Below are 26140 nucleotides of genomic sequence, written 5' to 3' on the forward strand. Positions count from 1 at the left end.
TTTGCGACTCGCAAACGGCAAAATTTGCCGTTTGCGAGTCGCAAAACGCAGTTTCCTATGCAGAAATGCATTTTGCGAGTCGGAACCGACTCGCAAAATGCATTTCCGACTCGCAAATAGGAAGGGGTGTTCCCTTCCCATTTGCGACTCGCAGTGGGATGCAATACCAAATGGCATCGCAGTTACCATCCACTTCAAGTGGATGGTAACCCACTCGCAAATTGGAAGGGGTCCCCATGGGACCCCTTCCAGTTTGTGACTGGACCCACAAATATTTTTTCAGGGCAGGGAGTGGTCCAAGGGACCACTCCCCGCCCTGAAAAAATACCGAAACTAAAGGTTTCGGTATTTTTTAAGTGCAGCTCGTTTTCCTGTAAGGAAAACGGGCTACACTTTAAAAAAAAAAAAAAACTGCTTTATTTATAAGCAGTCACGAACATGGAGGTCTGCTGACGACAGCAGGCCTCCATGTTTGCGAGTGCCTATACTCGCTATGGGGCCGCAATTTGCGACCCACCTCATGAATATTCATGAGGTGGGTCATTGCGACCCCATAGCGAGTCGCAGTCGGTGTCTGAGACACCGTACTGCATACCAAATTTTGAGTTGCAATTTGCGAGTCGGATGGACTCGCAAATTGCAGCTCGCAATTTGGTTTGTTGCTACATCTGGCCCCAAAAACGATATTGTAGCCAACTAGATAATCTTCATGATGAAAGGCAACGCAATATGTATATTAACCTGTTCTATTTTTTACAGTCTAATTATCACATAATTGTTCACCTCTATTAGGAACATCATGTAGCTACTTCATGATCGCAGTTCAGTTGTGACATCATAATGCTGGGCGACAATGTCAGCCGACAACATGCAATCCTCACCAGCAGAATTACAACTGTTGTTCAAGCAAAGGAATGAACAATGAGCTTCAAACTATGGCACTCTTGAAATTAATTATCTTAGAAGAGAGGATACATATGTGCCAGAAAAAAACATTATTTGTGTTGCGAGAATATGTTACAAGAAACAGGCATTTAACTGCATGATTCCACACATTTCGAAGTACAGACATTGAAAAAATGGACTTGAATGAACTTTCTTACAATATGTTTTGCAATAAATTGCAAAGTGTTTATAATTGCACTACATATTCATTATTTAATATGCATATCAGCAAACACACCATCTTTATAATATGGAAGAGCAACAGACAAAGGCCCATATTTATGGATGGTTAGCATCACCTTAGAGCCATTTATTTTGGCGCTAAAACAGCATTAACCTAACTCCATATTTATATTTTGACTCTAGACCCATCTAGTGTCAAAATATTGGAGTTAGCGCTATGTTTAGGATGTGGGAAACAACCTTGCGTCTCTGAGATGCAAGGTAGGCATTCCTGTCATAAACACAAAGCTAACCCCCTAACGCTACATTTATCTTCAGGTGCAGAAATGACACGTAAGGAGAAGGCAGACCTTAATAATGGTGCTAAGCACGCTTAGCACGATATGTTTAACACCTTCGTCAGACCAGGCGTTAGGGGGCAGGTGTGCCCATTTCCATGGTGGAACACCATGGAATGGGCACAAAGATGACCACCTCAAGACCCAGGAACTCCACCACCCACACAACAAGGACACTACAGGAGGGGGACGCCATCCTAGGTAAGTTTAGGTAAGTATTACATTTTGTTTTTGAGGTACCATTCAGGGCCTCTTACATGGGGCCCCCTGCCTGGCACTGGTCATGTTGGGCTTTCCCAGGGAACACTAGTGCCCTGTAGCAGGTATTGGGGTGGTGGTAATGATTCCTGTCTACAGAAGCATTTTTCTGGCTGTTTGGGCTTCAAAAAATTACGCTAGGCATGTTAGCAGCATATTTTTAGCCGTTAACCAGCCTAACATCATTTCAGACCCACTTGGCCATTTTCTCTAACGCCATCCCTGACTGGCTAGCATCTTTTTTTTAGTCGCTGGCCATTCCTTAGCGCCTTCTTGAGCCATTAAATAAATATGGCGCTAAGATGGCTCTAAGGAATAGCGTTAGCCGGCGTTAAGAAAAATGACGCAAAACTGCATTAGCGCAGTTTTTCCTAATTTTTCATAAATATGGGTCAAAATATTCAAGCTTTTTGGGCGAAGGATAACAAAGAAAGCATTTAATCTCAGGAAGAAAATACTCTACAAGTTATGGCACATACTTTCTAAATTATATGAATACATAGGATATTGCACAGTTTATGACATGCTGCTATTTCATTTGCGTTATAATTTGAAAATCAAAGCAGACTCTACGCATAATCTCATTGCATAGGTCCAAAAAGTGAAGCAGTGATGTTTTAGATGACCTGCAGTATAATCTGTGTCCAGCACAGCCAAAAGATGCAGCTGTACTGTAGCAAAAACATAGAGTTTGACCTTTCATTGTAGTTATAAATGAATGAATCTACATGGTCCAAGTTTCTACAGAAATGACATTTTTTACTTTGCTGATTACTTTGCGCTGTTCTATGAATCTGAACATTACTTGCCAAAAATGTAAATGTGACTTAGTTGAGGTATGTCTAGTATCATAGAGAATCAGATGTGTGGGTAGCAGTACTTGAACATGGATCAAAAAAGATTGTTTTTCATTTAATCTCCCTTAAGAAATGTTGCTATTCGCTGCAGACCAAAAGTGAATTACAACAAACATGCTATGAAACTCTAACTCTGCTCAGAAAGAGTGCAGTCACTTGGCTTGGTGTAAACATTTTCAGTAGTTTTTGAGAAATTGGCCTTCCAAAGTGGTATCATGCAGGCTTCAAAGAGTTACAGTAAAGAGATAGTTTGCCTGTTAATTCTCAGCTCCTCTATGGATTCACATATCCACAGAGGGTCCTCAAATCGATTAAAAAACATAAATGAACACCATTGGCTGAATGAGCTTTTGTTGCAGTAGACAATTGCTGATTTGCGAATGTGTCTGCCTAAGGCTGTGTCAAACAAGAATTAATTGGGCACTGAGCAAGACTGTAAGCCAGGGAGATGGCTGAGCAGTAATTAGACTGCCAATAGTTTATCATCATAGCAATTCACTAACCAAATAGCTGTCAACTGCTCCAACGTGATGGATTTTCATGAAATTGAAAACAAAAGGGTAAGCTAAACATTCTGCGTGTCTGTCAAGTGTTGTACAGAGCCAAGGAACTGCACCAAAGGTATCAGCACATCAATGATATTTTGACCCTCTTTTACAACGTGTTGGGTCTGCATAAAACCTTAAATTCCTACACTGGGCTAACTTGCTAAAAGCCTTCTAATTTGAAGCAAATTCAATAAAAAATCAATAAACCATATGAACATTCTAGCGCACCACCTTTAACATAGGCCCCACTTGATTGAATTGTTCAAAACTTTGGGGCATATTTATACTCCGTTTGCGCCGAATGTGCGTCAAAATTTTTGAAGCACAATCAGCGCAAACGTTGCCCCATATTTAAACCCTGACGCCCGAGCCCGCGGACGATAAAAATCCACAATGTGCACATTTTCTGGATGCGGCAACCCGCCCTGCGTTAATGATATGCAGGGTAGGCGTTCCCGTCCAAAAAACGACGCACACAGCCGTGCGTCGTATTTATGCTTCCGGGCAAAAATGACTCTCGGCCGGGAGGCGGAGCAAAAAAATGACGCAAAGCCCGATGTGCGTCAAAATTTAACGCCTGGGTCAGGGCAGGCGTTAAAATGGGCAAACACACCTGTATTTAATCAGAACACACAGAACAAACAACAGAGCAGCAGAGCAGCAACAGGGAGACATGGAGGTGATTTTTATCCAGCTTGCACGTAGACGCAGAGCCCTGCAGCAACAACAGCAGCTACAACAGCAACAGCAGGGACCCCAAAGGCAGCGCAGAAGGCAGGAGAGGATATTCTGCCCAAGAACAACCCTGCATGGCCTCAGGGAACACGACATCATACAGAGGTACCGGTTGAACTGGCAGGCCATTCAGCAGCTCCTGAGAAATATTGAACAGCAGTTGGCCCCCACTTTGGTGACACCCCACACCATCCCAACAGAAACAAAGCTGCTTGCCGTACTTCACCTGCTGGCAAGTGGCTTGTTTCAAACAACTGGTGCCCTGGTTGGTGGAATATCACAACCATCATTCTCCGCATTTCTGCCAAAAGTACTGGATGCCATCATTCGCCTGACACCCCTCCACATCTGCTTCCCTAACACACTGCAGAAGCAGCAGGAAACAAAACAGGGGTTCTACGCCATCAGTGGCTTCCCACACGTCCTTGGTGCAATCGACTGCACACACGTACGCCTTGTGCCACCTGCTGCAACAGAACACCTCTACCGCAACAGGAAGCACACACCTTCAATCAACGTGCAGGCCATAGTCGATCACCAAGGACTGATCAGCAACATTGTGGCTAAATATCCTGTACATGACGCATTCATCGTCCGTCACTCTACCATCAACCAACACTTCCAGGATGGACGGTATGGCAATGGACTACTTGTTGGTAAGTACAAAAATCCAACTTATATACACACTGCACAGCAACCCTCTAGGACACACAACACATACACCACAATAGCAACACCTAGCCAGGAACACACTGAGGTCCTCACATAACTAGCCATGTTTCTGAAGTCACCATTGAACCTGTCACACATTGGAATTTACTGTACAGCTTAATGTGAAGACATTAATGAGTGTGGTTGCCTAAATGTCACCTTGCAAATTGTAAGTGTCACAATAACCTGTACATTAATACATTGCATAAGTCTTAAGGTATGGGATGTCCAGGGTACTTTCATATGAACGTGTTAACTACACTTTCATTTTTAACTCTGCATGGAACTATCATCTCACCCCCAGTGAAGACACACGGACACCTGTATCACAAGTCACAATGCTAGGTAGGGCACACTGTAGTGAAAATCCCAAAACATACTGCTGACAAACGGTTAGCTAACAAACACTTGCTCAGCCAAGGAAAAAACTCAATGCAAATGTTTTAGCCTACAAGTATAGGTTGTCACATTAGTACACAAAAGAGTCACAGACAACACAAGACAACTACTGCCATCAAAGGTCTGTACAAGAGTGCCTCCAACATCTACATGATCCCATTCTGTGTTTTTATTTCAGCTGATCAGGGGTATGGGATCCAGCCTTGGCTAATGACACCATTTGGGAACCCGACTACTGCTGCAGAGCGGGCACACAACGATGCCCAGAAGAGGACACGCAGCATTGTTGAGCGGACCTTTGGGATCCTCAAGTCAAGGTTCCGCTGCCTTGACAACACTGGCGGTAGCCTACTATATTCCCCAGAGATGGTCTGTAGGATCATACTCACTTGTGCCATATTGCACAATATTTGTGTAAAAAGGAACATTCCCCTCCTCGAACCAGACCCAGACATGCCTGAAGACGACGAACAGGAGGATGCTGGCCTGCAACAGGAGGGGGAACAACCAAACACGGCTGCTGGAGTACGTAGGCGCCAACAGATTGTAAATAATTTCTTTTCATAATTTCTTATATCACCACTTATTGCACAATTGTAAATAAACACAGATAACAAACACCACATCATGGTTTGGCCTATTCATTTCTGCCCACCTTTAGTTTGAAATTGCTGAAGAAGAATGTTGTCTCATTGAGCAATAATAACATAACACTCATCACACAAAAAATATACACCACATATGTCTGCACAGAGGCTATGATGTTTCATGATACATTACCATCCACAGAGGCCAACAGGAGTACAAATGTGGCAATGACACATGCCTGATCCAGACACCTGAGACATTCTCTCACTCAGCACAAAAATGTAGCTCATTTGAATCTCTCATTACATGTTTTCAGTGACAGGGTGGGACCATCCATGTGTACGTGACCATGTCCTCAATGGCTTCTCTCAATTTTTGCTACAAACAATGCCCAATTGGAACAAGATTAGCTGCCACTAACTCATGAGGAGACCTTGAAGTTACAGTGACAACATACACCCAGACAGTTGATAGTGGATCTACATTGGACCACACATATAAACATATGCCATCCAATCAACCAAATATTTGCAAGCAGCCGATCACAGTAGTGTCCCAGTTCGAACCTAGCAGGAAGAATGAAACATGTCACTAAACCAGGTAATACATAAAGGGCCAAATACATCAACAACCTATTTGTCATCAGCACATGAGGAACGCCGAGATTTAGCAAAAAATTTCAGTGCAAAATGGTATGTCAGATTGCTCCAAATAATAAATAGGGCAAACGTCAAATGGGCAAATGGGATTATTGAATGGCTAACAGTGAATCATACCCTATGGCCTTCCATGAGCCTGCTGCTGCAGGTTTAGCATAACAGAATAAATGAAAGCCGTGGATAAATTAGCAAATCTGGAAGGGCAAACCCTAGGGTGCTGGGGGCCTAAGTCCACCTCTACCGCATTATGTACATGTGAAGTAAACACATGCATAAGGCGCATGTGTGGCCTACATGTGAAATGTAAAACACATATAAGATACACAAAATCATTATTAGGACATGGTTAGCCCCATAAAAAGTGTAAGTGACAATTGCACTACCTGTTTGGACTATAGATAAATGGATTACCGTGATAAATGTGGACACATTGTTGCTAAGGAATCATCCTGGTATCCCATTCATCATTTGAAATTAGCCATCAGCAATTACCCAAAATATGTGTACAAATATGGGTAATAACCATTTTGAGCAATCATTAATATTACACTGTGAATGCCTTCTATACATCCAATAAGGGACATGTGTCATAGCTAACCACAAATGTGTATCACTTAGCACCGTTTGGTTATGACAAAATTCCTTTCACAATTCAACAAAATTAAGACATTTTCATCAAAATGCTCATATTTCCACGCATACAGCATGGGCGTCATAATTTTTTGACGTACAGGAGTGCACAGAATGCAGAGTCAAAAAATATCATATTAAAAATAATAGATTAATAAACTGCATTACATGGCCACCATATTTTCTATGATGCGTCATATTTCCACGCATACAGCATGGGCGTCATAATTTTTTGACGTACAGGAGTGCACAGAATGCAGAGTCAAAAAATATCATATTAAAAATAATAGATTAATAAGCTGCATTACATGGCCACCATATTTTCTATGATGCGTCATATTTCCACGCATACAGCATGGGCGTCATAATTTTTTGACGTACAGGAGTGCACAGAATGCAGAGTCAAAAAATATCATATTAAAAATAATAGGTTAATAAGCTGCATTACATGGCCACCATATTTTCTATGATGCGTCATATTTCCACGCATACAGCATGGGCGTCATAATTTTTTGACGTACAGGAGTGCACAGAATGCAGAGTCAAAAAATATCATATTAAAAATAATAGATTAATAAGCTGCATTACATTGCCACCACATTTTCTATGATGCGTCATATTTCCACGCATACAGCATGGGCGTCATAATTATTTGACGTACAGGAGTACACAGAATGCAGAGTCAAAAATAATTTTCATATTTGGTTCTCATATTTGCCAGCGAATTACATTTCAACTCTAGAACTGTAAACTCAGCCTCACACAAATGTAAGGGAACAATGTAGAAATTATTTTTGACTCTGCATTATGTGCACTGTTATGCGTCAAAAAATATGACGCACAATCTGTATGCGTGAAAATATGACGCATAACGGAAAAATAAAAACGGCGGCCATTTTATGCAGGATGTGATGTAATAGGATATCCTGTTTACAGAATCTGTACTGTGAGTGTACTTTCACTTTCACTTTGCAGTCTCAGATTATTCTAGACTGTGTGGCTATGTGAAAAGTGTTGTCCTGTGTTTTAGTGCTTTTGTGTCCAGTGTACCTTCTCTATTGTACTTTTGTGATCATTGTCTTGTTGTCTAATATTGTCTGAGTCTGTTTTGTATACTTTTGTCAAATCCAGTGTTTCTTTTTTTTGTCTGTGGGAGTCTGTTCTGGGTAGTTTAAATTTGGGGTTAGTTGGGCTATTTTTCTTAAGTTTTCTTTTTCCTTCACTACTCTACCTTTCCCCATTTCCCCCTTTTCCTTTTTGTTCAACATTTTTCACCTTTGTAATTGTAAAGATGTCAGGTAGGCCACGGCTTTCCAGGATGGGTGAGGAGGAATTGGGGGGATTTATTTGGCTTGTTTGCCATTTCCTCCCACTCATGTAGGAGGCTGGGGGCCGTGTGATACAGGGGTATCACACGGAGGCACGTAAAGTCCGGTGGGGGAAGGTGCGCCATCACTTGGTCCGGGTCTACGGTAGCATGAGGAATGACCATCAACTCAAGCACCGCTGGGCTGATCTGATATCCAGGGAGCAGGATCTGCTGGACCACCTGGGAATCAGGATTGGTGGCCATGTTGGTGAGTACAAATCAATTACATGTGAATAATTGAAAGCTGTGTGGGGACATGTGATGATTGTTACCCAATCTGCTATATAAGTAGCTGACTGTGTGTAATGCTAGGGAAACCTACTGGGTAATTGTTTCACAATGTGTAGGAAGCCAAATGCTAGCAGTCAGATAGCTCATGTTTTCAACACATGCCGGATGCCTGTAGCTGTATGTAATGTAGTGTTGCCTTTGTGTCAGACAAGCGACACGTTAATGCCTCTATTTGAACTCTACAGGTCATAATTGCAAGTGAAAAAGGGATGTTGAAACATCATACCTACATATGTAGACGCCATAGCTAGACAGAAATTTGTAAACCATTATGATGCTGTAAATGAGTGGTGCCTTCACGTCAATTGAAGTTAGCTATGTTGTCCACACATATGTCACATGTGTGTCTGGTTGGTGTGTGTTGAAAATGACCACATAGCCTGTTTGAGTTTGAGGGGTCATGCAGTCCTCAAGTAACCAGCTTTTGGATGTCTCTCTGGGATGCACATGATGAGATGAATGCACCCCGATATTGTTGGGGCATACTAATGGAGGTGTATCTTTGACACCACATGACTGTCCTGGCCACTGCATGTGTGTAGTATGGTGTGTAACTGTAGCAGGAGACTCCTCCAATGTAAATGTTGATTAAGAAATCTTCCATGCAGTATGAGCATGTGTCAAAGTGTTTCATTACGCATGTCATATTCTCACATTGTCATTGTAACTGCAATTGTTTGTCAGTGCACGGAGTCTGAGTATATTCTTCCTTCCATGCTTTACAGGTGGACCTGCACCGTACACCGTGGGAGAGGTGGCTCATTTTGAGGACCCCGACACCTACAGTGAGTGTGGCATGAGTGCTATTTTTATTGTTTGCTAGTGATGCATGATGGACTACTGTGTGTTCAACAGAATTCAAGGTTTGATGCGCTGCCCGTTCATTGGTATTGTTGCATTAGTGGGATTTCAAATATCACTTCAGTTTCTGTAGACCAACGCTTATCCATCTCTCAGATTTAGGGGCTGTAGGTCATTCCAGTCGGCCCCGCTATGGGGAGTGGGATGAGTCATGTGGAATACACTGGTTAATGTAAGAGTTGCTCTGGGACTTGGCTTGGACTGAGTCTGCATTTCAGACTGACATTCTCCCAGATAGCTTCTGCAAAAGGCTTGTCTTAAATATGCAGCTTCCTAGTTGAGGATGGACTGAGTACACTGTAGGTTGGATCTTCTGGGGGCATGTACTTCCACAAGTTGAACTAGAAGTGTGTGGGACTAGAGTGCAATGGCCTAGGTGTTCATTCTACTCATGATCATGGGTGTTCTTGCTCCTCTGTGTGTGTGTTTAAATATACCTCACTGGTAGTATGTGATGTTGGCCTAAGTCAGTGCATTTTGACATGTGTGGACCTTGGATAGGACAATGTTTGGCTGACTCCAAATTGTTGCTAGCCCTTCATTGGTGTTGTGTGTGGAGGCAAATACTTGTTGACCTTTCTATACACTCCTGGGTGTGCATTGAATCTGGGATTGTTGGTTGTTCTTCCCACCCCACCCTCAAAGACTGCCATGTGATTGGGAATAGGGTACCTAGGACTATAGCAACCAGTATGTTACACATACTTGTGACCTTTTGCAACTTTGTTTAGAACCTAGTGTACACATTTGGTTATGGCACATGAGTTCAATATTTGCAAACAACAATTTACAAATGGCATTGAGTGAGGGTTGTGATAGTTATCACATAGAGTGACATATGTAGTGAAGTGAGTATGCGGAAGAGGCATGGTGGGCCTCACCACAGGGTGGCCCTACATTGCCCACAACAGCCACCACCACCACATCCACCAGGTCTCCCCAAGTGGCCCCAGCAACGGCGGGGACAGTTGACCCTGCCTCGTCAGCACGACCTGGACCCAGCCATTTCCAACACGCAGGACAGTCCAGTGGGCATACAACTACTGCCACACCGTCCACCTCGGCCAGCACACAGACTGCAGCAGCCCCTCCTGTAGACCCAGCGGCATTCCTGGCATTAAGCGGTAAAATGGACAAAGTTATTTCAAAGGTGGACAAGCTAAGCCAGGATGTGGCATATATTAAGAAAAGGGTTCGGTCCATCAGGCGGACCCTACGGAGGGCCAACCTCTAGGGCTTTTTGCATGTTTTACATTTACCCCTCCCCTCTCTCCTCTTTCCTTTTTGTACTGATAGTTGGGTTTTGGGGATTAGTGTTAGGTCAGTGTAGGTTGTTAGCTTAGTTAGTGTTAGGGAGGAGGATGGGGGGTCGTTATTCTTTCTATTTTTCTTTTTTGGGTGGGTGGGGGTCAATGTTGGGATTCCTGTTTGTTATAAAAAAGAAAAAAGAAAATTAAAACAAAATATATATATATATATATGATTGTTTAGGATAGTATAGTATGTGTGTAGGTTAGTATGTGTTGTCCTGCATGTGTCCTGTCTCATAATGGTGGGTGGGGGGTTGATGTTTAGATCGATTCGTTATATGTGTAGAGTAGGTTTAGCTTAGGTTAGTTAGGGACAGTTGTGGGTTAGGAGTAGTCAGGTTAGATTAGTGTAGGTATGACTTTTCCCTTAGTTGCCTCTGGTGTGAATACATAGGAATAAACATATAGTTAACCCTTTGCATTATGCGTTAACTGCTACTTTATCATGGCCTTGACATCAGTGTAGGTGAATGTTTTTCTATGACATTTGTGTCCTAAGCCACCCACCACAGAAAATGGAGGTTTAACATGGCAGCTACCCCTGTGCTAACTTGGTAAGTATCCACCATTTGGGAGACCCACCATTGGTAGTTTACATCGATCACCAAGGATTTGTGTTGATGAGTAGGTATTCTACATCACAAAGTGTGCTTCCAGACTTGGTATTGTGGGTAATTTATTAGGTCGGACTGCAGTGTGATGTTCAGGGAGATCTTTGTAGATGAGGTGTTGTTAACACTCTTGTCTTGTTGCCTTCATTGCTGACATAGATCATGTGTGTAATAATTCAGCATGACTTCCCTTCATGGAAGTATACTCAGAAAAGGTGATTGATGCAGTGTTTATTTGTGTTTGCTTAGATTATGCTGCATAATTTCATGTTTTAGTATTGCATGGTGCCTACATTTATCAGCCACCATTAGCTGACTTGAATTGCTATAGATGGAGCATTATTCTGTCCAACACAGCATGATTGTGTGTGGTTTGTCCCTTCATCAGTTATTCTCCTCAGGATGGTAAGGCTATGATGCAATCCTGGCCAATGCACAGATGTATCAGACTACATGATGTCAGGACAGTTGTATTGACAAGCTACATGGTTGTCACACAGGCACTTTAGAGTTATCTACTGCACAGTTGATGTGTCACATAACACAGAGACATATTAGGTGTGCAAGTGCTATTTATTGATAGGTGCTGTAGTGCAAAATGTCCATTGTCCATGTTTGCTGAGTCCGTTCTGGTGCATTCTTACATGGTGATCCTACAGAAGGGGTGTGGATGATGCCCCAGACATGCTGGGGTGATGTCACAGACAGTGCAGAGGGACAGGATTTGCCGAATAGTAGGAGAGAGACATTCACTGGCAATGGTGACAAGTCATACAGTGGTTAGCAGAACAGTCATTGAGTGTAGTTGTAGTGAGACTGGCATTTGACAAAACGTAGGACCTTGGTCAAAGTAGGCCATGGTGCAGGGACTAGTGCTTCCGGGTACTCTTCCGTGAGAATGTGATCTGTTCCATGTCTTCTTCTTCTGATGTCTGTGTTGCCTGGTTTGTCCTTGTTGTTGTTGGTTGTGAAGGGGCAACACACACCTCAGTGTTAGAAGACGTGGAGTCAGACATCCCGGGGGCTGCTCCCAGTGAAGTTCTTAAGGGCAGTACTGCTGCAAGGAGGGCCTGCTGGTTTTTGAGAATAGCAGCCTCATCACAATGGTAGGCAGCCAGGTCGGCCCTGAGGGGTTCAATGTTGCATTTGTGCACGCGTTGACTGGATTGCAGTTGTAGGTGTTGTGTCAACTGTATTACAGCTGTGCTGATTTCCTTCTGTGTTTTCGCAAGTTCCTGCAAGAGAGATGTTAGGGCTTGCATAGCAGCTGCCAGATCTGCAAATTACGTCATGCACGAACGCACCCCCTCAAGGCTGGCTGCCATATTTTGCATCCCCACCCGCACCTCCTTGGCCAGCTCCCGCTGTACACCAACTACAGTTCTTTCAAAGCTGGTGCCAGTGTCGTCAGAGTCCTCAGCTGTGTTGGAGCTGGCAGGTCTTACAATTGGGGTGGTGGGTGGGTCTTCTGTGATGGCTGCTTGTTCTGTGCTCCTCCTTGTGACTGAAGGTGGGGTTTGGAGGTTTTCAAGGACCTTTTGGATGGTCTCCTGGGACATGTTTATGGGCTCGTCATCCATGTCTTCAGGGAAATCAGGGACAGGCATATCAGCAGGAGATCCATGTTCCTCTGCAATGAAACAGGGTACAATTAGTGTGTCTGTGTTGTGACAATTTTGCAGTAAAATGCAAGCCTTTTGATGACTTTACTTTGTGCTCTGGTTTGGTATTGGTATCTGCTGTCCTTCATATGGGCATTGTTATAGGCCTATGGCCCACCTGTGTGTCACATGTATGATATAGAGTTATCAGACTTGTCTGCCTAATCGCCTCTAGGTGTTGCTTTGTACCAATTAGGGAATAGCCATCTTTTTGTCCTACTCGTCCCTCCGTGTATATCTATTCTTATAGTGAGACCTTTTGTCGCGTGGGCTCTCATTATCCTAAATGAGACTACTGGATTTCTAGGCAGCAGGATCGATAACGGTGTGGGGGACTGAGTCTGACCCACTTGTAAAGAACTCGGTCACCCTAAATCCGGTTTTTGCTCCGGCTAACTAGCAGTGCCTCATTTCTCCCACGGGGAAGAAATGATTAGGCAGCCGAGCGCATGACATCTTTGGAACTTCTCAGGGAAGTCGTGGTCACTCAGATCCAAACCAACTCTCTCATTTACAATATGATCTCATATACAAATGACAAAGACAGTATAAGTTTTATATAATGTTTTCATAAAACGACTGTATTTTAGATAATAAGGCGTGAGCCGCAATAACCAGAACAATACAACATAGTAGGATTGAAATAGTCACCAGGAGAGTGAAACATAAGAAAAAAGCTATCATAGTGCCTAACAGTTTCTACTCTCCCTCTGCTTGTTCTATTTAGAGCACAGCATGTTAAGCTTCTAGCTTGCCTTTCCGAATCACTGGGGAGACATCAGCCCTCATACCTGAGCAAAGGCCTGTGATCTGGTTCAGCATCTGCAACGAGGCAGTCAGCGTCTAGTTGTGGTTCTCTGGTCGGAATCTCCCTCTTGCGTGTATTGGGACAAGGAAGTGATTTTTTAACTAACATGTCATCGTGATCACAAAATGTCCCTACGCAGGAATGCCAAATCTAAACTCCTACCACGTCTATCGGCAATGTACCAGACTGTATCCTTGACTGAAGCACAGAGTGAATATGTTATGGAGAACTCCAGCGCTGAAGTAGGCAAAACAGTGTGATATGAATAAAAAACAACACTGTAGAACTGGCTATTTGAAAAATAACAGTACGAAGCCTAATAAAAAGCATTTAGAGCAAAATGCACAGAGGCTCTAAGCTGTCAGCAAATGAATTAAATACATTCAGGGCAAAGTGCACAAAGGCCTAAAGCCTGAAGCTAATGCGCAAAGGATACGTAAAACTAACCACACTACACTTTCACTGGCTGTGGGTGTTGTGATTGCCCTGGCAGCACACTTGCCTCTCAGGACCTGCCACAAAATCTTTTTATTCACATTGACCTAATTGTAATTGTTCTGTGGCATATCCTATGCATGGCAATGTTACGATGTGATATGGATGTAGACATTGTTGATGTTTCCAGCTGATGTTGGGTAATGTGTGTTTAATTGGATTGCCCTGTTTATCGTATCAATGTCCTATTTGGTTCTCAGACTGTGCAGGTGTGTTTCAGTGACCAGTTTCATGTGTTCCCTCCTCAATGTTGTTGTCTGAGCAGTATGACATTAGTGATGTTGCCTTGTCAGCCAGGCACGTGAGGGACCCTGACGTATGCAGCATGTGTGTGTCCTTAGTGCTGTGTGGCTCCTATTGCTCTTTACTTTGGCTGATGTATGTGTCAACTATGGGCATTGGCATTTGAGTGTACTGGTGCCTTTGTCTTATTTCTAGAAATAGTTGCAGATGTCATCCTCACCCCCTAATTTAGGTATGTATGTTTCATGGGGAGGTTCCTGCCATTAGCTACTATAGCTGCACAGAGATCAGAGGTGTTAGTGTCAACTGTTGTTGCAGTTACATTGCAGTTGTTGTTTTGGCTACTGGATTACTGATAGGGACCTAGTTGATGTAGGATCTATTTTGACTGACGAGTGCCTGGATGTAAGTTTGACGTAGTGGCCTTCCCACCTGTCGCGGCTTTCCCTTAGCTCCATTGTTGTCATGACAGGATGGCCCCATGGCACTGTTGTTGGTGCTGTGTTTTGTCGTGCCCCAGCTTCTGTCTATGCTGGCATGCCCCCCTGCCATGCTCCTTTACCCATGCCACTTCATATATATGCTGACTTACATGCATTGTGTAGTAGGTATTCCCCACCTCGGTTGCAGTCATCATTATTGCATTATAATTCCCCATGCGACTTACCCTGCATGTGCGTTGTCTCGTGGTAGTCTGCGCTGTCCTGTCCTTGAATCCCTGTGACGATCTCCTCAGGGATGACGGCTGCGACCATCACCTCCATGTGGTCCAGGGCCTCCTGGTGTGCTGGACTCCCACCTCCAGTCTGCAGTGCTGCCTTCCTGTTCCTGGCCATTTTTTCCTTTATCCTACGTTTGCAGTCATGCCAGCGTTTCTTACACTCGGTGACTGTTCTGCGTTCTTCAGCCACACTGTTGATCTTGTCCACAATTTGTTGCCCTATGGCCTCTCTCCTGCTGATTGGCAACTTAGAGGTGATGAACAGTTGGTGCTGGTGTTCCGTCACCTCTTTAACCAGGATTTCCTGCTCCCCTGCACTGAAGCGACACTTTCTTTTTTTTCTATATGTCTTGGTTCCTGTATGGATCATCCTGGCTGGTTCCTGGTCTGCTGTCATCTTCCTGGGGTCTGTTGTGGCATCTCGGATCCCTTTTGGCTCTCCTCTGCTGAAAGGGCAGTGTTTGCGGGTAAATTTGACGCTATTGCGTCAAAACAAACAGCGCTTTCCGGGTTGCGCTGTCGTAAATCGACCCACAGTCATTTGCGTCACGTTAACGTTGGTTTCCTTTACGACTTGACGCCGCTGTGTGCGTCACGAAATATTGACTCCCACCTGTTGGTTGCGCCGCCGTGCGTCAAAGTATAAATTTGACGCCCGCACGGCGCATCGAAATGGCGTTAGCCGGCGGTAATTTTTTTGACGCAAATCTGCGCCGGCGCAGCTTTGCGTCAAAAAGTATAAATATGGCCCTTTGTATTTCTATAAAAGACTAAACATGGTAATTGTTTGTGAATTTTCATGTGAGTTCATCAAACTGTACCAAAGTTATTTAGCAAGTTAACACTTTTTTGATCCCTTTCAACTATGCTCCTTCTTGAGAGACCTGCACAAATATGAACATACCAAGGCCAGAATTTACAAAGGGTTTGCCTCAGGTTTGCACTACTTTTTTAATATAAACCTTACGCAAAACCTTTCTGTGAGTTTGCAAACCAACACAAATTGGCATTAACATGCAATCACCCATGCTTTTTAATGAAAACCCCTATCTACTAGCATTAGTAGACAGGGTTTGCGCTAAAAAATACCACTGCTTGAAAGCAGGAATTAAAAAGAGAAATGTTTTGATTTCTTTTTTCTTTTACAGCTTTATATGTGTGCTGCAGTGTACATCACACATACACAGTAGGACACATTTTAAAACATTTCTAGTCATAGTATTTTGTACTGAAACAAAACCTCGGCTAGACTCAAGAACACACCATTGCACTATGGTGGAAGGGTGTGTGTGTGTGGCGCTTGTCAGCAAAATTCTGTGCCAGTGCGAGAGGAGAGAGGAGGAGAGTGCCATATCTCTGTAGACATTACACTCTTTTGCTTTCCCTCGTTTTTGTAATGCAGTGGCGCAATGTTTGGGGCTGTTCTGCATTGCATGACACCGTTGTAAATCTGGGCCTAGGAGTAGGCTTAACCAAATAAGGGGAAATCCAGATTCCATGCAGAGTCAGCAAATCGCACTAAAGTCATAAAATACATAGGACCAGATGTACAAGGCCCTTGCGCCCCTTTGCGCCACATTTGCAGCAACATTTTTGCCGCAAATGTGATGCTAATGGGCCACTACCACATTGCCATATTTACAAGGTGGCACGAAATAGGTTTTGGCGCAAACTAGATTTGTGCCACCTTGTAAACCCTTTGCGCCACGTCATGCATAATATATACATGATGTATGCAAAGGGGGCATTCTCTCGTTAGAGGGTTGCTAAGCATGGCACAATGGAATCTAAATGATTCCATTGTGCCATTTCTAGCTTCATTTTTAATGCCTGCATGAAGCAGGCATTAAAATGAGTCTCTCACTGATTTCAATGGGTCTCTTAACACTATTCTGGATTAGCATAATTTTTTTTATGGTAATCAAGCATAGGGTTACAAAAGCGTAAAAAAATGACGCTATTGCTCTTAATATGAACCTTGGTGTGCCGTATTGTAAATACAGTGCTACCATGATGGCGGTAGTAGGCGCAAAGGGGTTGCAAGAAAAGTTGTGCATCACTAGTGATGCACCACTGTCTTGTAAATATGGCCCTCATTTTCAACTGTCATAACAATCCCAGTAATATCCTCCTATGAAGCCCTTCCTTGTTTTCCAAAATAGTATACCACCTATCAAGTTTTCTTCAAAATATGTTGTTGCAAACTTGAGAATTTGGTCTTTTGTTTAGAGCCTGCTAGTATACAAGGAATACCAATGTGTGAGCTATTTGTAAATACATTTTCAAACAACGCTAAGATAAACACTATTTTTAGGAACTCCTGAAACCCACTCTCTGCTTACCAAATCAACACCAAAGCCTGTGTACAAGAACTGACAATCAAAAACCGCCTGCTTGTCAAAATTGAATTGGTTAATTCTCAGAAAAGCTACTGGCATATGGAAAACAGCATTTAACATACAAAAAGCATTCTAGCATAACTGCTATTATTAAGAAAATATTTATTCTGTGAGCATGTGTTTTTTTTTGTTATACAGCCTTTGTGTACACAAAACATGTAAGACAAACATTATGTTGTGCTGTGTTAATATGTCTGTCTCCTTTTCCTATTAGTGTTTTACTAGATTTCTTGGAGCTATGTGGGTGACTATAGTATGTCTATAATTTGTAAAATAGAAGTGCAGGTGTAGGTAAAGTGCTCATCCTTAGTGCTTGTTGATGGCCTTCTGGTTCACTTTGGCTGGATAGAGAAGCAGGGATGGGGTCGGAAGCTTCTCAGTTGATTTGGAATATCTGTGAGCTTCTTGAGGCAGAAGTTGATTTCTGCAAGTTTCCATTCTTCGAGGAAAGTGACAGACATTATTATGGTGGAGTTGATATTGTTGGTCAAGGTGTTGCTGATTGTTGATGTTCCCAGATTGTAGATGTGGTGGGGGTATGGGTCTTTTGGAGAGCCTGAGTGGATGGTCCGCATGATTGCTACTGTGTCGTTTCTGTTGAGGGTTGTCCATTCAGTCACTCACACTCTTATACCTTATACCCCCTTCCACTTGATCCTATTCATTCTCTCTGACTTGCATTCACTGTTAATCTCAGTCATACTTACTGACACTCAGGCCCCGGTATACTAACGCTTTGCACCGTGTTTGTGTGGGTGGAATTTACTAATCAACACACATCCTGGTTTGCATTGGTTAGTATTCCAAAGTAGAACAAAACTATGCTGTGCACTGCTTTGCTTTATGTTAGATCAATTGGGTGTTCCATCTGTGGTGCATGTGTTCTCACATGCAACCACCTATTGGTTTTGATGCACACCCCTACTTACAAATGGTGGTAAAGAGGAACTTGTGGCAAAATCTTATGACTCCTCGAGGCAGGCTTAATGAAGAGAAATGCCTTAATTTATGCTTGTTTTCCATCTTTGAACATGTGCTGCATTGTACAGCAGACATACAAAGAGGGAAAATCCTTAAAGCAGGGTTTTTATACTTGAGGAAACTCATACCAGGACCAAATCTATGCTTCATAAAATGCACACACCCTTGCCAAAAGTGCACCAGCTCAATGTGAGAGAAACAATGCACCATATGTTAGTAGATATACTGCATTTTTTCTCTTTCCCTTTGATGCAAGATAGCACAGCATCTTTGGTTCAGCAATGCCTTGCATCAAAGAGTAGTAGTGGTTGGCCTCAGTCGCACACACTCTCACTCACTACTTGTCTCTGACACTTACGTTCACTCAAACGGACACGCTTACACATACAGACACATGCTTACTCATACGCATGCCCTCTTTCGCATGAACACACTCTAGCCTGCAAGCACGCTCACAACAAACATTAAAAAACATTTGTACTTGCCACAACTGCCCTTAAAGGTCCCGTGCCAGTGAAGTGTGCTTCTATTTATTGCACTAATAGTGAAGAAAAGAATATTATTCACTATTAGTTTAAAGAAAACAGGTTGTAAAAGAAGGAACCGGGATCCGCCCCATGTCCTTGGGACTGGTTTTGGCATTACTGAGGCCGAGGTTACTTTCTAACAATTCCCAATATTGTCTTTCAATCAGACTAGGTATGTTAAATTGTCTGTGTCTTCCTTCAGTGTGTTTGTTGTCCTGGAGTGGTATATTCTATGAAGAGTGGAGTACGATTGTGAGCTTGGTCAGGTCCATATATATAGTGCCTGTAAGCTATGTTTTGTAAAGAAGATAGAAAGAAGGATACCTCAGAGCATTGCACATCAATATTGTACTATTCAATGAGAAAGTGCCTCCTTTTGCATGGTGTCCGCATGCTTTTGGTGACTCGCTTTGCTGGTTTTTGAGCTTTTCACACTGGTGCACTGTTGTCCACTTATGTGCTCTGACCTCTAATACATGGTAAAATTGCCCGATCCCCAACTGACCTAAGGCCGTAGTAAATGGTACAGGTAGATACACTAATCACAATGAAAGTTAAATGTCACCTGTGCACTGAAGCACATATTGTGCCATCCACTATTGTGAAAGAAATCATGGCTCCAAACCCACATTATGTAGTTTGGCTACTGCAGCTTTTCATACCTACAGGCAAAACCATCAAAATACCCTTCTAAACAGGAAGGGACCCTATTTTTAGATATAAAATAAGTCACCCCAAGTAGTATTTATATGCCATGAGTATTTAAAAGTGATAGTTGCAAGAATTTAATGGTGACATGTACAAACAGAGACTACCCCCAAAATATATTTTACTATTAAGGCTCTGTGAGGAACACTAAAGGCCAGATAAAATAGTAAGTTTGCTAATTTTGGATTGTGGTTAACTACAGAGGGGATTAAATCACTGTTGTAACATTTATTAAAGTATTAAAAATTGAAGGTCAGATTTACTAAGATTTTGCATTGGGATTGCGTCACTTTTATGGGGCAGCCCTAACCCCAAATTCTTTTTTGCATTTACAAAGCCACACAAAGCACTTTGCTTGGTTTAGTAAATAGAAAGCAAGGCAAGGCAGCTCAGAGTGCTGTCTTGCAATTCTTTGCTTCTGGGAGACATTTAATGGGTGGAGGATGGGTTTTCCCATGTATCCATGTATCTACCCATGGAATTTTGTGCATTCCCAGATTTACTAAAGCTAGCAAACCTGGGCATGTGTCCAAATGCTATGCTTTCTCAAGTGTGGCATACCAAAAAGAAATATTTTTTCCTCATTATTTCCTCTTACCATGTCTTTTGCATTCTGCAGCAGACATAGAAAAAGAAAAATGCCACTTTGGATTTTTTTTGTTTGGTAAGATATCCCTTCCTGCACAAAAACAATCCTGCCAGGTCCTGCCAGTAATGCGGGAACCCTTGTACCATGGAGGTACCTGCATTAGCGCTAAAAAACTAAGTAGCATCTAGTGTACCAACTCAGGCAGATAGCTGAAGAGCATCATATCTTAGTAGTTTAGGAACTTTTCAGCCCTCGCCCATTCGTACACCACAGTGTAGCAACTTGCCATGCTTAACTGTGGTCAGAATTTAGTACACTTTTAGGAAAAGTGACTTTTAAAAAGTTACACTTTCCTACATGAACCTCAAGAAGGCTAATTAGTGTTAACCATAAACTGGACCCTGTCAGTGTTTCTTCTTAATGAGGTGTGAAAACTGCTCCCAGAACAGAGACAAAGGCTAGTTCCATTTGACAAGAAGACCTGCAAGTGAGAATTGTGACTACTCTAAGCCCAGGTAGGACAGCTGAGGCGGGCCCTGGGACCTCATTACCTTTAAAGGGAACAGTGTGAAGCCTGCCTCTTTATAGTTAATGTAGAGGGAGACCTGAAAAAAATAAAGGCTTCTGTTCTATAGGCCATTGGTCTCCAGGTTGGAACCAGGCTTGTGGGAGGTGGAGCTGATAAAAAACAGTTTGTTGTAGCTGAAGAGGAGGGTACTGCATATTACCATAAACACACCCCTGAGTAGCACACAAGCTCCATCCAGGGGCAGAACAATTCTGGTATGTTGGATTTCCCTCAGAGAGTGCACTTTTCAATAGTTTGCAGGAGGGAAATAAGGATGTGCTGCTCAAGTTTGAAGGATTTGCTTTTAGGGACTTTTCCCTCATTGGTTAGGGAGTGTGCAGGAGTTACCCACACCCATCTGATAATAAATTATATGAAAATGGCACCTTAGCCAAAGCTCACCAGAACACTCTTTGGACCACTGGAAGAACAGAAGAGGACTGAACCTGTTGTTAGAGACCTGCGCAGAGACCTAAAGGGCTGTACCGGCTCCCACCTGTACCCTGGACTAAGCAGTGGACTCCAAGGGTTAGTTAGCTGACCTCACGTTTGTCTACAAGGATACAATAAGTTGCAAAAGAGCTTTTCCTGAAATACCATTTTGACCAGTAGCACCTTGACCTGAAATGAACCCTCTGGTGGCATCTGTGGGAGTAGGTCCTTCCCCTCAGTGTTGTCTCTGTGGTCCTGGGTGCATTAGGATGGCCAAGAAGTGCTTCTTCAGAACTCTGAAAAGGTAGGACTTAGAAAATTGTTGGACATTCAAGATTCCCAGAGCAACAGCAGGACCTCACAGCAAACGTATTGACGTACCTTTGTCAGATGAAGTTTCAGGATTGCCCCAATATAGGATTTTGAGTAAGTGACTAATTCAGAAGGTAGAAATCGTGACTGGGTGAAGGAGCAAAATATTAACGCCTGATGTGAGCACTGTAGCTGCTACAAAATTAAAACTTTTCCCGCGCTGAGCTTTTCCTATAAAAACAATAGTTTCAACAGGACCTCATCCAGTGGCTGTCCTGCTTCAAGAGGACTTTAGCATATACCACCTTTACCCTTGCCCTGCTGGAGAATTTGAACTTCCATTTCAGAGACTAAATGAGAAAGACCTAGAAAAACTTGCTTTGTGTATCTGACCTGCATTCCATTGAGACTGGCCTGAAATCATGAATAAGCCCTAGTGAGCTGCAAACAGTGACTATTGATCGATGCTTTACCTCTTGGAGCCTTTTCCCTCAAACCTTTCAAATGTATATCTCTGATTCCCTTTATTGGATTGCTGTATTTCTGGTTTTAGTTTGCGCCATAAACCTTTCTCTATGTTTGGAAACTGTGAGATTTTATTGTGCTGTGTTTTGACATTTTAACTGTTTTGTTACTGCTAAATAATTCACATAGTCTCCTAAGTTAAGCCTGCCTGCTCTACGTTTGCTGTCTTATTGATTGTGGTGGACTCACATCCACCTCAATAAATAACCTGATTTCTTACCTAGTCACAATACTTACTAGCCTGACAAGAATGTGCTCAGATAGATTTCAGACACGGTTGTATTAGGGAACCCAACTAGGAGTGCAGTGAACATGAGGGGCTGACACATGAAGCATTCTGCGTACCAACTGAATGTAGAATTATAGCCAAATACAATCCTAATGAATTGAAACAAAAAGTCATAACAGAAACCTTTAAACTCCTCATCATCTACCATCCCAGGAAATAACTTATTTTTGTTGAACAATTCATTGTATTTTTCACTGAAAGAGAAATCTTTATCAATAATAAATAGCTACCTGGTGGCTTTAACTTGCATTATAAAGATATGAAAGACTCTGCTGTCGCACAGGTTTCCTCTTTTCAAATCAATAATGACTGCATACATTTCAGATTTTGCTTATAGCACCAGATAATGTTGGTAAGGTAGAAACTCTCATCTGCCTTTCATCTGGTAGCTCGTAAACCCTCTGGCCTGTGGACAACCCATCTCTGTCTGCCTAGATTAGAATTAGACACACCACCAAATACAAGAACCCTGCTTGCTTGATGGGGATTTTTTTTTCTCAAGTACTTCTGCTGATGCAATGGAAGCACATTTGTCAAAAATGTAATGCTGGTCATCTAAAATGTGATGTCAGAGAGTCAACATAGTTTTCACATTTCAGAAATAGACCCGCAAAATGGGGCGTTATTTCTGAAACACAAAGAATCAATGTCCTTGGCACAGAGAGACATTCATTCTTGTTTGGAGGGGCCACTGATTATTTCTCTTGCATGGGAATTCCAGGCATTCTAGCATTGAAAAAACAAAAAAGACTCAAAGCTAATAGGGCATTCCTATGGTACTTGAAATAACTCAATCAGGAAAGGATAGTCCTTAGAGCAGTAGAAGGTTTCTTGCTCAATATACTTCACCATAGGATCTTTAAAATCTAGGGAATGGGTGAACAAAATGCAAAAAAATTATTTCCAACCCACATTCACATGTCAGAAACAAAAAACCACACCCAATAAGATTATGATTAATAATCCAAATGAAAGCTGTGAAAAGTTCCAAACGTATTCAAATAAAGATGAAAAGGATTCAACTTACTCTCACTCAGACCTCTGAGTATCAAACTAATCATGTAAGGCTGTGAACCGAACTTGATTTGAACAGCTTTCCAAGAATCTGACTACTCTGAAGTACTGAATACCATTGCCAAAACCAGACCGTCACATTTGTTAGAACACATTGATGCTTCTATACTTGAGGGAATGAAACTCCTGTTGACATTGACACCGTGATGGGACAACTTGATCAAAGCCTCTCCAGCTCAAGGACTGCTCTCAGATAGCCTGCAATCTGAAAAGTAACACACTGCTAAAAAAACAGATACCAATTCCGAAGACATGAATAACTCTTGCCCAGTGTCCAAACTTCCCTTATTGCCAAAAGTATACCAAAGGTTCATGGCAGAAGAGATAACACAATTTTTTGTTGACATCAACCTTTCTGATGAGTGTCAACCAGGATTCTGGTCAGATGGCAGGATAGTCTGCCATATTACATATAGTCAATGATGTTCATATATACTAGACAAAAACTGCCTCTGTCTTCCACTTTAACTGGTTACAGCAGCCACTGACATTAGATAGAGTAAATCACTCCACCCTCTAAAACTAAATGGAAAGAAATGGTATTAATGGCTTTCTTTCTATTTTTAAAAAAAGACCGGTATCAAAAATGGCAAATTCGAAAAAACACTCAACTTCAAAAAGGATTTACCCAAGGTTTAATCCTCTCTTATGCTTTTGACTACCTAAACAATAAACCTATTTCCCTCTTTCTGAATATTTTCATACTATCTAGTCACAAATGATACTCATTTTAGGCTGAAAATTTCTTGTCTCAATGGTGTATTTTTCCTTGCTCGGAATCTCAGACACATCTGGTTACGAATTGCATCCTACAATTTCAAAGCAATCCCCACCTAAAAAAAAAAGATTCTCCTTCATGCCCATTTTAGTGGCTCCATTCCATTTTAGACGGGCTCAAATCTCTAACACTGTCTGACTGCTACCACAAAGGTGTTGAATATGGCAAATAGTTTGGCTTCATCCTGGATAAGAACTTGAATCTCCAAGTATATATTAGGCAAAAGCTAATGCTACTCGATACTTGATGAAACTACTGCGAAAAATAACACCCTTCATCTCTGGAGAAGATTTCAAGCTAGCTGTTCCATTCCTCGTGTTAAGGAAATTGAACTACGGTAGCTTTCTGCTCATATGAATATCAGCCAGTTTATTATTTCACAAACTCATGGCTGCTCTGTATACTGTGTTTAGACTGAACACTGGTGTAAAAAAACAGTTATATAACTGTATAACACCCCTCATGGTCACACTTAAATGGCTCTCTAGTGGTGGTGCAATACGCATCATTGACAAAGCTCTTCATCCTGGAACTTCAATATAACTTTGCAATTTGAACATCTTGTGAGGCAACACTTTTTGTAAGGTTTAGACAGCTACCGCTGGAAGCTTTAGCCCTTGAGAAGTAAAAGAATTACAACAGTCTTTCTCTGGAAATGCACTCAAGATCTGAATCTCTATTCCTTGCAACATTGGACAATCACATCCTGTGAAATATTTAACTAAATACTAAACAGTAGACTGTTCCAGTGGAACGTCATTTCAGAGATTGACTTGCTCCTTTTTATTGGGCCTCTCCTCATTTGTGCCTATCTAATTTTGCTGGCTTTGGGAATCTTTGTGTTTTACTGTTGCTGAACATTAGCAAAGAGCCTGTGTTTTGCCCCTTAATCATTTGCTGTACATTAGATGTCATTGTAGACCTATGCAACTTCCATATAAATCCATTGTAAATGGAGCCTAAAATGCATCCATTGCCCAAATGGTTAATGGCATATGAGTGTTATAGTATGTATTTACACCACCTACATTGACAAAAAATATATGTCTGCCAGGAGCACCACTGTGCTATAGTTTAAATGCACACATGCCAGGGAAAAATATTGTTGCCAGGTAGAAAGAAACAGTTTTATATATTCAGAAGTCACTTTGCCTGTTATACATTAGCAGGCCATAATGCTTATGTATAAAAAGAGGGCATACTACATATTGGCGTTAGTGTGTTCTTATAGTGAAATAAAACCCACAAACTATTTCACTGTGCTGGGCTTTGCTAGATATTGGCCTGAAAAGTCCAACATCTTTATTTTTTATCTCCATTCAGTAAAATGCTAGAAAAATGCTTGAACATTTTCTTGCTTAATTTTCAAAGACTGATTTAATGGTTAAATCACATTTTTCATACATAAGTGGAAAAGTAACTATAACTTGTGCTGTCTACTAATTATTCCTAGAACAATCCTAGATAGCTCATCATGGACTGAGTAATCTACATATCATGCTTAACTCCAAGATTTGTATGCCTACCTAGCTTGATGTTGCTCTGGTAACCCCAAATGACAGTATTGATGCCATGAATGACACCTTACAAAATGTGTACATCAAGTAGATGTAAAGCATTAAGCTAATTCAGTTGACTGGAAGTGGCAGGTAACCCATGGACTCTGCACTGCTCACATGATGTCTACTGCTACAAATACAACCAAGTTGTGTGTTCGCTTGTATCTTATACAACTAG

At 42.1% G+C, this 26140-nt stretch overlaps 1 long non-coding RNA gene across 2 annotated transcripts in view; it reads left to right on the forward strand.

Moving 5' to 3' along the window:
* Nucleotides 1-26140, forward strand: part of LOC138295504 (uncharacterized) — a 109748-nt gene that overhangs the window by 29627 nt on the left and 53981 nt on the right. The window lies entirely within an intron of this gene.

The sequence above is a fragment of the Pleurodeles waltl genome, chromosome 1_2 (genome assembly GCF_031143425.1).
Source record: "Pleurodeles waltl isolate 20211129_DDA chromosome 1_2, aPleWal1.hap1.20221129, whole genome shotgun sequence".
NCBI classification, from domain to species: Eukaryota; Metazoa; Chordata; class Amphibia; order Caudata; family Salamandridae; genus Pleurodeles; species Pleurodeles waltl.